Source organism: Lepisosteus platostomus, chromosome 5, assembly GCF_059453375.1.
Source record: "Lepisosteus platostomus isolate fLepPlt1 chromosome 5, fLepPlt1.hap1, whole genome shotgun sequence".
In the NCBI taxonomy this organism is placed as follows: domain Eukaryota; kingdom Metazoa; phylum Chordata; class Actinopteri; order Semionotiformes; family Lepisosteidae; genus Lepisosteus; species Lepisosteus platostomus.
Genome location: NC_142615.1, coordinates 63,444,876 through 63,459,460, shown reverse-complemented (window position 1 = coordinate 63,459,460; position 14,585 = coordinate 63,444,876). Strand labels below are relative to the sequence as shown.

General features: G+C 47.1%; 4 non-coding genes and 1 pseudogene across 4 annotated transcripts; 1 reads left to right on the top strand and 4 right to left on the bottom strand.

Annotated features, from left to right (window-relative positions):
• Positions 1–3,453: 3,453 nt before the first annotated feature.
• On the bottom strand, positions 3,454–3,562 carry LOC148670987 (5S ribosomal RNA; annotated as a pseudogene).
• A 537-nt stretch (positions 3,563–4,099) lies between these two features.
• LOC148670986 (5S ribosomal RNA) lies at positions 4,100–4,218 on the bottom strand. The gene has a single exon (XR_015937887.1). It is a non-coding gene; the product is annotated as a 5S ribosomal RNA (ribosomal RNA).
• A 537-nt stretch (positions 4,219–4,755) lies between these two features.
• On the bottom strand, positions 4,756–4,874 carry LOC148670985 (5S ribosomal RNA). Its single transcript, XR_015937886.1, has one exon. It is a non-coding gene; the product is annotated as a 5S ribosomal RNA (ribosomal RNA).
• A 537-nt stretch (positions 4,875–5,411) lies between these two features.
• On the bottom strand, positions 5,412–5,530 carry LOC148670984 (5S ribosomal RNA). The gene has a single exon (XR_015938611.1). It is a non-coding gene; the product is annotated as a 5S ribosomal RNA (ribosomal RNA).
• A 3,185-nt stretch (positions 5,531–8,715) lies between these two features.
• On the top strand, positions 8,716–8,880 carry LOC148670983 (U1 spliceosomal RNA). The gene has a single exon (XR_015937890.1). It is a non-coding gene; the product is annotated as a U1 spliceosomal RNA (small nuclear RNA).
• Positions 8,881–14,585: the final 5,705 nt, after the last annotated feature.

Here is a 14,585-nt window from a genome sequence, read left to right as displayed (position 1 = left end):
GGGGAACGTGACATCCACCCAGTATTACTAGTAGGTTGATAAAATATAAATGTTCTTTTTCCCCCCGTATGATACCTCGCGAAATATAACGATGGCCAACTCTATAAGTCGAAATTTAAACCCTTCTCACGCTACAAGACAGTTCGTCAACATCACCGCGGCCCAAAGCGCGACCTTCGGTATGATGTTGGCGGAAAAGGGGGTAGGGTAAGTGCGTCACAGCCGGGGGTAGCCCCTATCACGTGAGAGGGGTGCGGCGGGCGACGAGCCCCCGGGGGCGAAGAGAAGTTGATTTGCGTGGGGTGTGGAAACACTACACGACCGGGCAAGCGAGCCGTTTTTTTTTTGTTTTGTTTTTTCCAGAACATCAGAACAACCGCAGAGATGACCATCGATCCACCTCCAGACGTTTCCTTTTTTGTCCTCTTTGGCCTCCAAAATAAAAAAAAAAACTGGGATCCATCGTGGCGTTGCCAAATTAAAACGTCAACCACTTTTCGGGCTTTCGTGCTGTCCATGATGAAACCGTCATGGTTGTGTAAGCATACGTTACGTCACAGACCGGCGGCGCTCGGACGTGAGGAGTGTCGTTACGTTTTTGAAATGGCACGTCAGACAAGATCTCTGACAAGATCTCCGAAAAACCCAAACCTGTAAGATTCAATTTCAATTCAGTTTTTTTATATAGCACCTTTCACAACAAGAATGCCCCAAGGCCCCGAACAAAGGAGTTGTTCCACACCCCCGCCACCCTCTGTGTACAGTAGAGCCCCCTGTACTGACTGGAGGAGCTCACCCAGCTGTGTCTGGAGAGAAGCCGGGGTATCGGCTTCAACCACAGGGCTGGGCGGCTTGTTCCCCACCCCCACCCCCTTCTGTGTACAGAAGAGCCTCCTGTCCTGACTCCAGTAGGAAATGTCACCTGGAGGCAACACACCGGCTTCTTTTAACAGATCACCTCTGGAATCGGGAACAACGGAGCTGTGTGCGGCCGTCTGTACGGAGGGGTTCAGCGCGGGGGGGCTTCGGGCTCGGGTCTGGACCCGGGGGGGGGGGAGACTGTCTGTGTGGAGTCTGCATGTTCTCCCTGTGTTCTCCGGGTCCAAAGACAGGCTTTTGGGCTAATTGGCTTCTGGGAAAACTGGCCCTGGTGTGTGTGTGTCCTGTGATGGAGTGCTGTCCTGTCCAGGGTGTGTGAGTGAGTGCGTGTTTGTCATGTGATGGACTGGTTCCTGTCCAGGGTGTGTGAGTGTGTGTGTCTGAGTGTCCTGTGAGGGACTGGTGTCCTGTTCAGGGTGTGTGAGTGTGTGTGTGTGTCCTGTGAGTGACTGGTGTCCTGTCCAGGGTGTGTGAGTGTGTGTGTGTCCTGTGATGGACTGGTGTCCTATCTAGGGTGTGTGTATGTCCTGTGATGGACTGGTGTCCTGTCCAGGGTGTGTGAGTGAGTGTGTGTGTGTCCTGTGAAGGACTGGTGTCCTGTCCAGGGTGTGTGAGTGTGTGTGTCTGTGTGTCCTGTGATGGAAAGATGGTACCAAGCCTGGACACCCATGAGACACTGGCTTCCTCAGAAGACTCTCACGGAGGGCACACTGTCCCTAATCCGGGTCCAGAAGAAACTACAGTGATCTATAATTCCTGCGCCTCGGAAGGGTTTATGACGTCTATGTCCGGCGCCCGCGACCGTGGACCGGCGGTTTGGCGTCGTCCTCCGCAGCTCGAGCTTCGGTGCGAGGCAGGGCGGGAGGGAGTCGATGTGGCCTCGGTGCCATCTTTGCTGGTGAGTCAATTGTGACCGTTGCGGTACAATAAACCATCAATAAACATTTTCCCACCCCGTCCAGTATTTCTGTCGCGGCCCAAGTCCCTTACAATCGACAAACTATTAAAAAAAAACAGTAGCCCTTCGCAACATTACACGCCATTTTTTTATTTTAAACGTCCGCTAGATACGCAGGTGGCTCGATACCTGTCTTATCCTCGCCGGCGTCTTTATACCGGCAAGTGAATTTTATTTGGGGTCCCTCAGAATTGTGACAGAAATGTCAGTGAACCACAATAAAAAACGAAACTTTTTTTTGAAAGGCGGTGAATGGATTTTCTGAGTAACCGTGTAGCGACTAACGTAAGGAAAAAAAAGTTGTCTTTCCCTACGAAGACGTTTTGGTACAGGACTTTCTTTAAATATCAGTTGTGCATAGCGTTTTACAAAAAGTTGATGATGATCTTGGAGATAATTGCAAAGGAAAATTGAGATAACTACCAAAACGTTACGTGTGAAACGACAGGACAGAACTTTGAACCCACAAAGAAACAAAGGTATGAAATATTGCCTCGTCATGGGGGTTGATAATTGTAGTAAGTGTTCCTAATTTTCGTAAAGAAATGTATATTATGGGAGTCACACGTGAGATTTAGTGTATATACGTTTCATATTGTGCATATATACAGGGTTAAAAAGTGGAATGAGTATGATTATAAACTCGTGTGTCCTATAATCAGATAATTTTTTGGTGAAAAACAACATCAGATCCTTTTTTTAATATATTCTCACGTCTGAATATAAGCTTCTCCCCTCTGGCCAACATTTCAGGGCTCCCAGGTGTAGATCCCAAATTGAAACAAATATTAATTTGTTACCCAGTTAAACAGTTAATAGAAGTGAGTGATCAGGGTAAATAAAGGTGGGTCAGTGTAAACTGTTTATTCTGGACCAGACTTCGTCATGTGTGATATGTCATGACTTCTTATATTAAGTTTTATCTTTATATTTAGTTCTACATGTGTAATAGATGCGATGTGTGTCCATAAAAAGGTTTCTCCAGGGGAAAATCAAGTTCGTTTTAAAACCGTGTTTCCTTTTTAGGGTACGTTTGCATTCCAAGTGTGGGGTTTTTCCCTTTTTATCATATTTTGGATGTGAATCCGTGGTATTTTTGCTGAGACAAGTTGCCTTTCTTATACGCGGAGGGATCTGCTCGTGAGATGTCCGCTTGGTCCATTTCTGAGCTCAGTATAAGGTGTAGAAAGCATGACTGTCATCATAACCCGCCTCTCACCCAGGTGTGGAATAATGTTGTGACTATTGCTTCAGCAATAACATGCTGATTGCATGTTTCTAGATGGGTATAACAGAGATCTCAACTACTGAGGGGCCTTATTAATAAAGTCTCCACAGCCGAAGCGCTGTGTGGAAAACGATGTCAATACAATTCTGAAAAACGCGACTCTCCGAACGCCAGCCGAACAAGTCTCCACAGCCGAAGCGCTGTGTCTCTTTTCAGCTGGCGATAAACCTTTCCTCGATCCTTTGCGGACTTGTAAAACTGTTCCTGATCAGAATAAAAAACGCTCACGCTAATACACAAGCACCCGTGTCTCGCGGACAAGCCGCACTGCACGTGTGAACAGGGGAATGAGCGAGCGAGCGGGGATAGGGCGCCTCCTGCGCTTAAAAGCTTACAGCACCTGGTATTCCCAGGCGGTCTCCCATCCAAGTACTAACCAGGCCCATCCCTGTTTAGCTTCCGAGATCAGGCGTGCTCAAGGGGGTGTGGCCGTAAGCGAGAGTAAGGCTCGCTGGCACCCTTCTTATTGAGAGGACAGCTCCGTCACCTCTTTTACGACGCTGCTTTTTTTCCCTTGCGTTTTTCTCTTCTTCCCACGTTCTCTCTCTTCACTGCCTTCGTCCCCGCTCTATTTCACTTCAGCCTTTCACTCTTGCTTCCTTCCAATGAGGACGGAGCTGCGGGAGAAAGGGCGCTATAGAGGATCGCTGTGGAGAGCTGCTGCTGTGCTTTGACATCTGAGCTCTGTGGAAAAGGATCTCAATACAATTCTGAAAAACGCGACTCTCCGAACGCCAGCCGAACAAGTCTCCACAGCCGAAGCGCTTTGTCTCTTTTCAGCTGGCGATAAACCTTTCCTCGATCCTTTGCGGACTTGTAAAACTGTTCGTGATCAGAATAAAAAACGCTCACGCTAATACACAAGCACCCGTGTCTCGCCAAAGCTGACAAATAAACAGACGGACAAGCCGCACTGCACGTGTGAACAGGGGAAGGAGCGAGCGAGCGGGGATAGGGCGCCTCCTGCGCTTAAAAGCTTACAGCACCTGGTATTCCCAGGCGGTCTCCCATCCAAGTACTAACCAGGCCCATCCCTGTTTAGCTTCCGAGATCAGACGAGATCAGGCGTGCTCAAGGGGGTGTGGCCGTAAGCGAGAGCAAGGCTCGCTGGCACCCTTCTTATTGAGAGGACAGCTCCGTCACCTCTTTTACGACGCTGCTTTTTTTCCCTTGCGTTTTTCTCTTCTTTCCACGTTCTCTCTCTTCACTGCCTTCGTCCCCGCTCTATTTCACTTTAGCCTTTCACTATTGCTTCCATCCAATGAGGTTGGGGCTGCGGGAGAAAGGGCGCTATAGAGGATCGCTGTGGAGAGCTGCTGCTGTGCTTTGACATCTGAGCTCTGTGGAAAACGATCTCAATACAATTCTGAAAAACGCGACTCTCCGAACGCCAGCCGAACAAGTCTCCACAGCCGAAGCGCTGTGTCTCTTTTCAGCTGGCGATAAACCTTTCCTCGATCCTTTGCGGACTTGTAAAACTGTTCATGATCAGAATAAAAAACGCTCACGCTAATACACAAGCACCCGTGTCTCGCCAAAGCTGACAAATAAACAGACGGACAAGCCGCACTGCACGTGTGAACAGGGGAATGAGCGAGCGAGCGGGGATAGGGCACCTCCTGCGCTTAAAAGCTTACAGCACCTGGTATTCCCAGGCGGTCTCCCATCCAAGTACTAACCAGGCCCATCCCTGTTTAGCTTCCGAGATCAGACGAGATCAGGCGTGCTCAAGGGGGTGTGGCCGTAAGCGAGAGCAAGGCTCGCTGGCACCCTTCTTATTGAGAGGACAGCTCCGTCACCTCTTTTACGACGCTGCTTTTTTTCCCTTGCGTTTTTCTCTTCTTCCCACGTTCTCTCTCTTCACTGCCTTCGTCCCCGCTCTATTTCACTTCAGCCTTTCACTCTTGCTTCCTTCCAATGAGGACGGAGCTGCGGGAGAAAGGGCGCTACAGAGGATCGCTGTGGAGAGCTGCTGCTGTGCTTTGACATCTGAGCTCTGTGGAAAAGGATCTCAATACAATTCTGAAAAACGCGACTCTCCGAACGCCAGCCGAACAAGTCTCCACAGCCGAAGCGCTGTGTCTCTTTTCAGCTGGCGATAAACCTTTTCTCGATCCTTTGCGGACTTGTAAAACTGTTCATGATCAGAATAAAAAACGCTCACGCTAATACACAAGCACCCGTGTCTCGCCAAAGCTGACAAATAAACAGACGGACAAGCCGCACTGCACGTGTGAACAGGGGAATGAGCGAGCGAGCGGGGATAGGGCGCCTCCTGCGCTTAAAAGCTTACAGCACCTGGTATTCCCAGGCGGTCTCCCATCCAAGTACTAACCAGGTCCATCCCTGTTTTGCTTCCGAGATCAGACGAGATCAGGTGTGCTCAAGGGGGTGTGGCCGTAAGCAAGAGCAAGGTTCGCGGCACCCTTCTTATTGAGAGGACAGCTCCGTCACCTCTTTTACGACGCTGCTTTTTTTCCCTTGCGTTTTTCTCTTCTTCCCACGTTCTCTCTCTTCACTGCCTTCGTCCCCGCTCTATTTCACTTCAGGCTTTCACTCTTGCTTCCTTCCAATGAGGACGGAGCTGCGGGAGAAAGGGCGCTATAGAGGATCGCTGTGGAGAGCTGCTGCTGTTCTTTGACTTCTGAGCTCTGTGGAAAACGATCTCAATACAATTCTGAAAAACGCGACTCCCCGAACGCCAGCCGAACAAGTCTTTAAGTGGAAATCTAATAAGTAAATTGATTCTTAAAATGTACAGAGCTTTGCAAAGAAATATATTGGGGCTTTTAGATAATATATTTCAAGGATGTAATTGCTGTGCTACAGTACGTGCAGAATTTTAGAAAACAGTGCGTCAACAAAGTACACTGTTTAGGTTACTTTAGAAGACAATGTACCAAAACAATATATGCTGTCTGGGTCGTTAGAATTAGCTGAAAGTAACTGATAAGCTTTGAATAACATATCTAGTGCTTCTTCTTTCGCTTTTTGATGTAATCTGTTTTCTCTTAGGGAAAGTGGAAGTTTTAGAAGGGACAAAGCGCTGAGCTTTTTTACAGCGCAACGTCTTATGAAAACCCTGTACTGCTTGGAACAAATTGAGTCTCTGGGTGCTCCCAATATTGAAATAAAGACCTTACTCAGGTGAGAACTCTCTCTTGTGGCTTCCTTGATAGTTATATTTCCATGACACCGGTTTTAATGTCTGTAGATTGTATCTTATTTTTATTTTTTGTTTTGTTTCATGTTCATATTATGTGTTTTCACCCAGTTGACTCCAGTTAATAACAGTTCACCCAGTTAATAGCCACTTTTTATGCGCGAAAAACGGGTGATCTTTCTATCTCGTGATCAGCTTAGTATCTTTCTGTAAGTTTTTTTCTTCTTAATTAAACGTTTAAAATACATGAATTTCATAAAGACAACACACGTTTCGAACAGAAAAAAATCATATTCTGTTCTCTTCCTGGTATGTATAACAGATCAGCAGGTCTTATTTTCCCAATTGCTTTTTTCCACTGTATTTATCATAATGGCTAGCCAATGTCCTCTCTTAGCTAGGTAATGTTACTTGTGGATGTGCTTCTGCGTTGCGTAGAAGCACATGTATCCATAGAAAGTGTATTATACTACTATTTGAGCTACAGTACATAAAAATAATTATATCGTTATTAATTTCTTTAGGTTCGTGATTCCATATTATATTCCCTATTAATCAAATTCTAAAAGTATGCTTTTGTTTACTCTGATAACGAGCACATTCACAGAAAATGTGAATATCTTATGACTTTTCACAAAGTATATAAAGATAAGATGGTCAGAAGGAGCATGTAAAAACGTTTCCGAAACGTGGTAAAATCTTACTACATGTAAGACTTTGATGCTTAAAATGTTTAGGAAGAAAGTGGAATACTGGTGTGTTTTTTTTCTTTAAACTACCAATACCAGCCATATACAGTTTACACTATATGTTTATGTTCCTAAATTAATATAGTTTATGGTGGTGTATCGTGGTTGTAGAGGTTTGATGGGTTTACTGAGACAATTATTAATTGTAGCAGTAATCACGAGGTTGTTCGTTGTGGCTTTTAGAAAATCAATCGTCAGAACAACTAACAACGCACACACACGGGTTCAATACACGAGATACATTTATTCATATAAATTGTGCACCAAACATATACTAGTCTGCCTGGATACGAGCGGCAGACCTTACTGTGAGGGTTATCAATATACAAGGTATATAATCTCGAATAGATGCCAACACAAAGAGATACACAACAGAGAATATATGTCAATATATATCGTTCGGTTACCAAATCGCTAATCAGTGTTATTACCCACTGTTACTCTAAACTCGGAAGTAAATACATTACTCATGAATTAAATTGATAACAACTTGTGTTGAGGTACAATTGAATTCTCGAGACACAATGTAGAACATGGGGTTTACTTATCCACTGTGTATGGATTTGGAATCTCCCGGCACGAACACCAAGTCACTCTTTTGCCTGGAAAGAAGCTGGTTCGTTCCTGGTCCAGCGCTGCTTCTGAATAAGCTATTCAGGTTGTCGATGAGGGTCCAACTGTAGGCTGCCGTTGATCAAGCGGATCATTCACGTTGGTAGAATTCTGAGTACGTATGGGATCCTCGGCCTCGCGCTTAGAACAAAGTCCAAGTCCCTTTGCAGACAACAGCAGTTGTCACGTGATTGTCTCTGAGGATACGCGAAAATGGCCAAGGAGAGCCCCGATCTGAGCTTGCGCTCCCTTTTTGACCAAGACATAGATGTGTGCTGATTGGTTGAGAGTTTGGCGGGCATTAGAGACCCACGTGGTATTACCACGCCCTGCCAGTCCCTGATTGGTTGGTCATGGTGAGATATGAGTCACTTACTCTTGACACTTAGGAATGCAGTCCAGATGTCCATTCGGCACTCCCTAGACAGATAGGCACCAATGGATGACCATTGATCATGATAGCCAGGCTAAGCTAAGTGCATCCCCATCTGGGAGCTGTCCATTATCAAAAGAAAACATCTTAAATCAACCTGCATGAATACTTTCTCTGTGGCTGCACCACAAAGATGGAGGGTGAGATGGGGCCTCATTTAGGACAGAATACCACCGCCTAATTCTGTCTTATTAACAAGCATTGCCGCTACAACGGCATCTCTCCTGTCAAACTTCCTCCTGACGTGTTTGACAGGATCTGGGCCGTGGTGAACAGTGGGAAAGACGCCCTGTGGAGAGTGAGGAACATGGGGCTGTTCAAAGGCATCGAGGTCCCAGTCAAGGCAGCAGGTAGCCTGGCCCTGTTCATCACCCGAGAGAACTATTACCTCAGAGATCTGTGGAGAGAAGGGAGGGAGGAAGCAGAAAATCTGTGGGAAATTGAGAGCATAGGTCAATATCTCAAGAAACTGTGAAAAACATTATCATGTTTAAGTAAAGAATGTGATTTGCACCAGAAAAAAATAAATTGTTGCTATATAACTGGTACCGTGTCAATATGTAATGAGATGTGATTATATATACTGTTTTAAGTATGTATATTAATGTAAAGCTTTCTAATTTGTGATGTCCTGTATTTTTTTGTGAAAAGAAAATAAAGTTCTTAAAAAATCGGTTCACCCAGGGCGAGGCTCGGCCATTGCACTCCGGCTGTGCTGACCCCTGCGAATTCCCCAAATGTGGGAATCTCGACTGCATAATTTCTGGTAGTGGGGGACTGCGTTCGCGCTCTCTCCTGATGTGCTTGGTCCAATATCAGATACGGGAGAGTTAGGACACCACGAGCTGCGATAGGATCCCAGTTCGAAAGGAGTCGATGCCACTGCTGGTTCCCGGTTTCTTTTAGTTAGAGGTCCGGAGAAGCATTTCAAGCTGGTTACACTACTCCTTCCGGACATTCATTCCCTTTTCAAAGTCAGTCGTTTTGCTGTTGTCTGCATTATTTAGGCTGATTATCGAGGTTAGCCTTTATTTGGTCATGGGGACCTCGGTACTGTATGCTAATTCTCAAGACAGTTTCACCCGTTTTCTGATTGCTAGGTTCTGTACCAGTGCAGACATGTCAAACAGTGAATGGCTGTACCTCTATTGTATCCGTGCTCAATGAATGAAATCAGTAATAAATGAATATATGTATAGTTATACGAAAAACAAGTGGTTTATCGACTCATCTTCATTTGCAGATTTAGAGGCAGCTTCGATATTCGGGGGAGGCGTAAAACATGGTGCTGATCTTTGGAAAGCAGGAGGCAAAACTGACACGTTCTCATACAAGGAGCTGAAACCAGGCCACCTGGGTGAAGATCAGGTATCGTAACCGCTAGACCATATGGGAGCATACAGCCATGTTGTGCGTGCGTCATGTAAGCAAACTGTAATTGCTGCCTTCATGACCTGCTTGATGGAGAAAACACACAAGAGTGTTGGCACTCAGAGTGTCGAAGGGTTGATGTATACTAGGGCTCAGTTGAAATGCAGCGTCAGGACTTTTCCGACCAGTGTCACACAAAGAGAGTACATCCTTTCCTACTGGCTGTGTATGTCTCGGTAACTCGCTGTGATCGTATAGTGCTCAGAATTTGTGTTGTGGCCGCAACAACCCCGGTTCGAATCCGCATACTGGCAGAATAGGAGGAGTACTGCCTGACTGGATCGTTGATGAACGACAGAGGCCACTCCGACCTCTTCTTGGTTTTCTTCAATGACTTACTAAGGATCTTCTTCACATTCGCCCATGCAGGGGAAGCCAGTTACAACAAAGCAAACGCAGGAAAGTGCATTTCAAGCAGAGACCAGGAGGGACTTGTTTACACCGAGAGTGGTCGGAGAATGGAACAATGCGCCCAGCCCTGTTGCTGGAGCCGATTCTTGATGAGATCTTGGGCTCACTAAGAGGCCCCCGCTGGATGCTAATCTTTCTGTTGTTCTTGCAGGTCCTGCGCTGCTTTTGAGCCGACAGAGCTCGTCCTGGTCTGTCGGCACAGCCCAATTGCAAATGATCGGCTCCACGTACAGAAGGAACGTGCGTTTGGTACAAGAGTGCACGAAGGCACCGGAAATACATTGGGAACAAATGACCGGTCGTTCAAGACCTCTGTGAAGTACAGGAGCGTGCAAAACAAGGCTGCTTCCACCCGGTCTCGAACCGGGGACCTTTCGCGTGTTAGGCGAACGTGATAGCCGCTACACTACGGAAACCTGCAGGGACCGCTGCTGGTGTCTCGCTTGCGTTTCGGGCTGAGAAAGGGACGCGTCACTTTAGGCAGGGTGCGCTGGAGAGAGGAACAAAGGGCGCGATGAAACAAAATACCAAAACCCGGGATCAAACCAGGGACCTTTAGATCTTCAGTCTAACGCTCTCCCAACTTGGGCGGAGGGGGGGCGGGAAAGCAGACAAAGAGGTGACACCTCAAGGTCTGCACGATCACAGCTCTCCGCCGCCCCAGGCTTCCGCTCGATAAGCTACTTGACACACCCGCCCCTCCTCACACAGACCGTTGAAAAGCCCCCGAGTGGGAGGGCTCTCTCTTCCTCCCAGGAGCTCTTGGACACGACGCACAGACAGGGCGCGGGGAGCCGCCGCCTGCAAACACGGCTCCAGGAAGGACTCCACTCCGCAGGAGCTGCAGAGCAGAGGAGATGGGGGCAGCTTAGCTCCTGTGCAGAGACCTGAGCTGTTGTTGCTGCGGACGCTGTCTTTTCTGCACTCGGGGTAGGAGTGAATGTTGAGTTGCCCTTAGAAATGAAGCAGAGCACTTCAACGGCACGGGTGTGTGTGTGCGTGCGCCCTGGTGATTCTGGGAGACAGATCGAACCTGGGCTAAAAGAGAGGGGGCTTAGCCCTCTTCCATTTGCTAGTTCAAAGTTGTACAACCCATTTGTATCTGCTAGGCGGTGCAGTCGTCGTCCACAAAGAAGGCTTTGAAAAGCGTCAAAGGCAAGTCATTCCGAGTTGGTCGTCTGTGTTTTCCGTTCAGACGCGAAATGCTGAAATTTTCTCTCGGCTCCTCGGTTGTCATTTCTGCTCCGTAAAGGAATCAGAGGACGCGTTGGCTTCCAGCACGGTGGGTCGGGACACGATGCCGGGGGTCGGAGAGAGCGATGTCTTCCTCGTTAGTATAGTGGCAAGTATCCCCGCCTGTCACGCGGGAGACCGGGGTTTTCTTTCACCTCCTTAGAGAAAGGACTGCCTTTCACTTCTCTGTTTTCTTTCACAGCGTCGTGCACCTTTTCATTGCTCTCGCTTTCAGAGCCTCCGCACGGCACACGACTCGACATCAGGAAGCACATTGAAGTGAAAGCAGGAAGCGCTGCGACATGCACTGTGCAGATCCCGCCACACTAAGAGGTGAGTGGGTCTGTTCGATGCACAAAGAACGCTTTGATAAGTGTCAAAGGCAAGTCATTCCGAGTTGGTCGTCTGTGTTTTCCGATCAGACGCGAAATGCTGAAATGATCTCTCGGCTCCTCGGTTGTCATTTCTGCTCAGTAAAGGAATCACAGCACGCGTCGGCTTCCAGCACGGTGGGTCGGGACATGATGCCGGGGGTCGGAGAGAGCGATGTCTTCCTCATTAATATAGGACCTGTCACCTGTCCCCACCTGTCACGCGGGAGACCGGGGTACATCAGGACGCGCATTGAAGTGAAAGCAGGATGCGCTGCGACATGCACTGTGCAGATCCCGCCACACTAAGAGGTGAGTGGGTCTGTTCGATCACAGCGTTAGGCGAATCCCCAATCCCCTTTTGTGCGTGGCAACAAAAGAAGGCTGTTTCCGCCCGGTTTTGAACCGGGAACCTTTCGCGTGTGAGGCAAACGTGATAACCACTACACTACGGTAACGGTGGTAAGATGTGCCCAGCGGCCCAGCGCTGAGCTTCGCCAATGCGATTCAGCTGCTTCCAGTGCCTTTATTGGAGTGCGCTGATGGACCGTGCTCTCTCTCCAGAGACCAGCACGCCTGTCATGGACGGAGCAGGAAAGGCGGCGCCACATTCTACAGCCCTTTCCACGCAATCGACGAAATCGGGCTACTAAAGTGGAGAAAATCGCCTCTCCAGAAAGTGCAAATATCATCTTGGAGAGTATAAATCCTATTGCCGAAGGTCAGCCCTGTCTACCAGAGTAACCCTCCCTCCTCCTGCAGCGATGATCAGCTCGTCTCACATGCGAGAAGTCTTCGGTTGGAAACAAGCTCCCCCTCTTCTCGCACGTTTTGCACATTCGAGTGGTTTTAATGCGGCTCCTTCGTATGGTGCTGATCTTTTGGAAAGCAGGAGGCAAAACTGACACATTCCCATACCGGGAGTATGGAGTTTTCAACCCGGGCCGCCTGGGTGAAAATCAGGAATCCTAACCGCTAGACCATATGGGAGCACACAACCCCGCTGTTCTGGGCATCATGCAAGCAAACTACATAAATATGAGAAAACACGCAAGAGAGTTGTCACTCAGAGTGTCCAAGGGTCGATGTATACTGGGGCTCAGTTAAAATGCAACATCAGGACTTTTCCGAATTATGTCACACGAAGAGAGCACAGCCTTTTCCGCCCTGTCACGTGTGTATCGGTAACTCGCCGTGATCGTATAGGGGTCAGTACTTTGCGTTGTGGCCGTCCTGATGTACCCCGGTCTCCCGCGTGACAGGTGGGGATACTCGCCACTATACTAACGAGGAAGACATCGCTCTCTGCTTAGTGTGCAAAACACTTACTTGCAGCATTGTGGGTGCTGTGGTTTAAATGCTATTGGTTTGTGAACAGAATACCCTTATCCCAGTGCATTGTGCCACATTAAATAAACGCACGAGAAAAAGAGATTCAGAACGCAAAGCTGTGTCAGTGTTCTGTGTAAAAAATCGGTTTGAACATCACGGGAGCTGTTTTTAATAAGCTGCTGAGTAAAGAAAATTGTAGCATTTACAGGTTCTTTTCAGAACAACGGACGAGTGGAGACGCGATTAACAAACAAGCGCTTTGTTATTAATACTCACACTTTGTTATGAACACTACCATTAAAACTACCAGTTGTACTCTCACTAATGTTAAAATGAATACACTAGTAGTAGTATTAGTTGCTGCCCGTGACGTCACATACACTCTCTGTGACGAATGCGAGACACCTAGACACATACAGTGACGTGCCGGCTGTTGCCATGGTTACCATACTTATGATTTATAAACACTGAAAAAAATTCATTTAAACTGTTACTTACATACATTTATCAACTTGGAATATAATTTTCTAGCTCTAGGATAGAGTTACCTAAATAATAATATGAATAATCATTGTTTAATTTCGGATTGAACATTATTAACACTAAACGCACTATGGTAATTGATCGATACAGTCTTTATTGACTGTTTTCTAGATATTTAAACAGGGTCAAGAAAAGAATCAGTACTCAAGAATCAGAGAAGTTAATCGATTATTCTATGGTCCTTCAGTTGAATAAATTGGTTGTCGATACATAAGTGATCAATAATTCTCCTCCGTTCCCTCCGCGCGTCTCCCGCGGTCTCGCTCTCTGATCCCGGCGCTCTGGCTGGTGTGTGTGACGTCACAGCGCTCTTTCTGACAAAGCAGAGCTGGAGAAGACTCCTGTCCGGAGCCCGGGGGGCTTTTCTTCATATAAAATCTCCCCCCCCCAAAAAAAACACACCGGACTGTGAAGAGAAGCGAATCATCACAGTTGGAGAAGGAGAGCGACAAACCTTGGAATAAAATTCATTAAACAGAAAAAAAAAGTTTACATCGCAGATTATTGTGTTACAAAGCGTACCCGTGTGGAGCAGTAGAGGACAAGCACGAGTCCCTGAAATAAGCGCTTTTAAGAGTTTTACACGAATCTTCAGAGTAAAGAAGCCAGGAGGATCAGACTCCTGATCCTGGAGGTTAAAATGTGTATCCTGGTTTTATTTCCACCCAGCTCTCAGTTCCATTAGTGGTCTGATGATTTAAATTAACTGTAAAACTGTTACCAGACTTAATCTAAATTGTAAATTTATAAGACTGGCTACTAATAATAAATATACTGATCAAAGTGTCAATACTGGTGTTTATAAAGTAAATGCTGTAGCATTTGCAGGTTCTTTTCAGAACAAAGGACGAGTGAAGACGCGATTAACAAACAAGCATTAACAGAAAACCAAACACAGGATATACACACACATGAGGAGACTGACGGAACACGTACACATAGTTAGGGTGGTAATTACCTAACAACACACTATACTTTTACAAGACTACACAGGGCACTAGAACTACTAGGACATTATTTACACAGGTAGGGTCAGCCGCTGGTCATCGTGCTGACCTTCAGACTCTCCCCGGCTACCACTCCCAGCATGCCCAGCGGTTTCTACGAGCGCCTAGGGGCGCTTCCTCCTCACCACCAGGCGAGGGCGTTACAATATCATACAAATTGTGCTTTTCTTTTTAA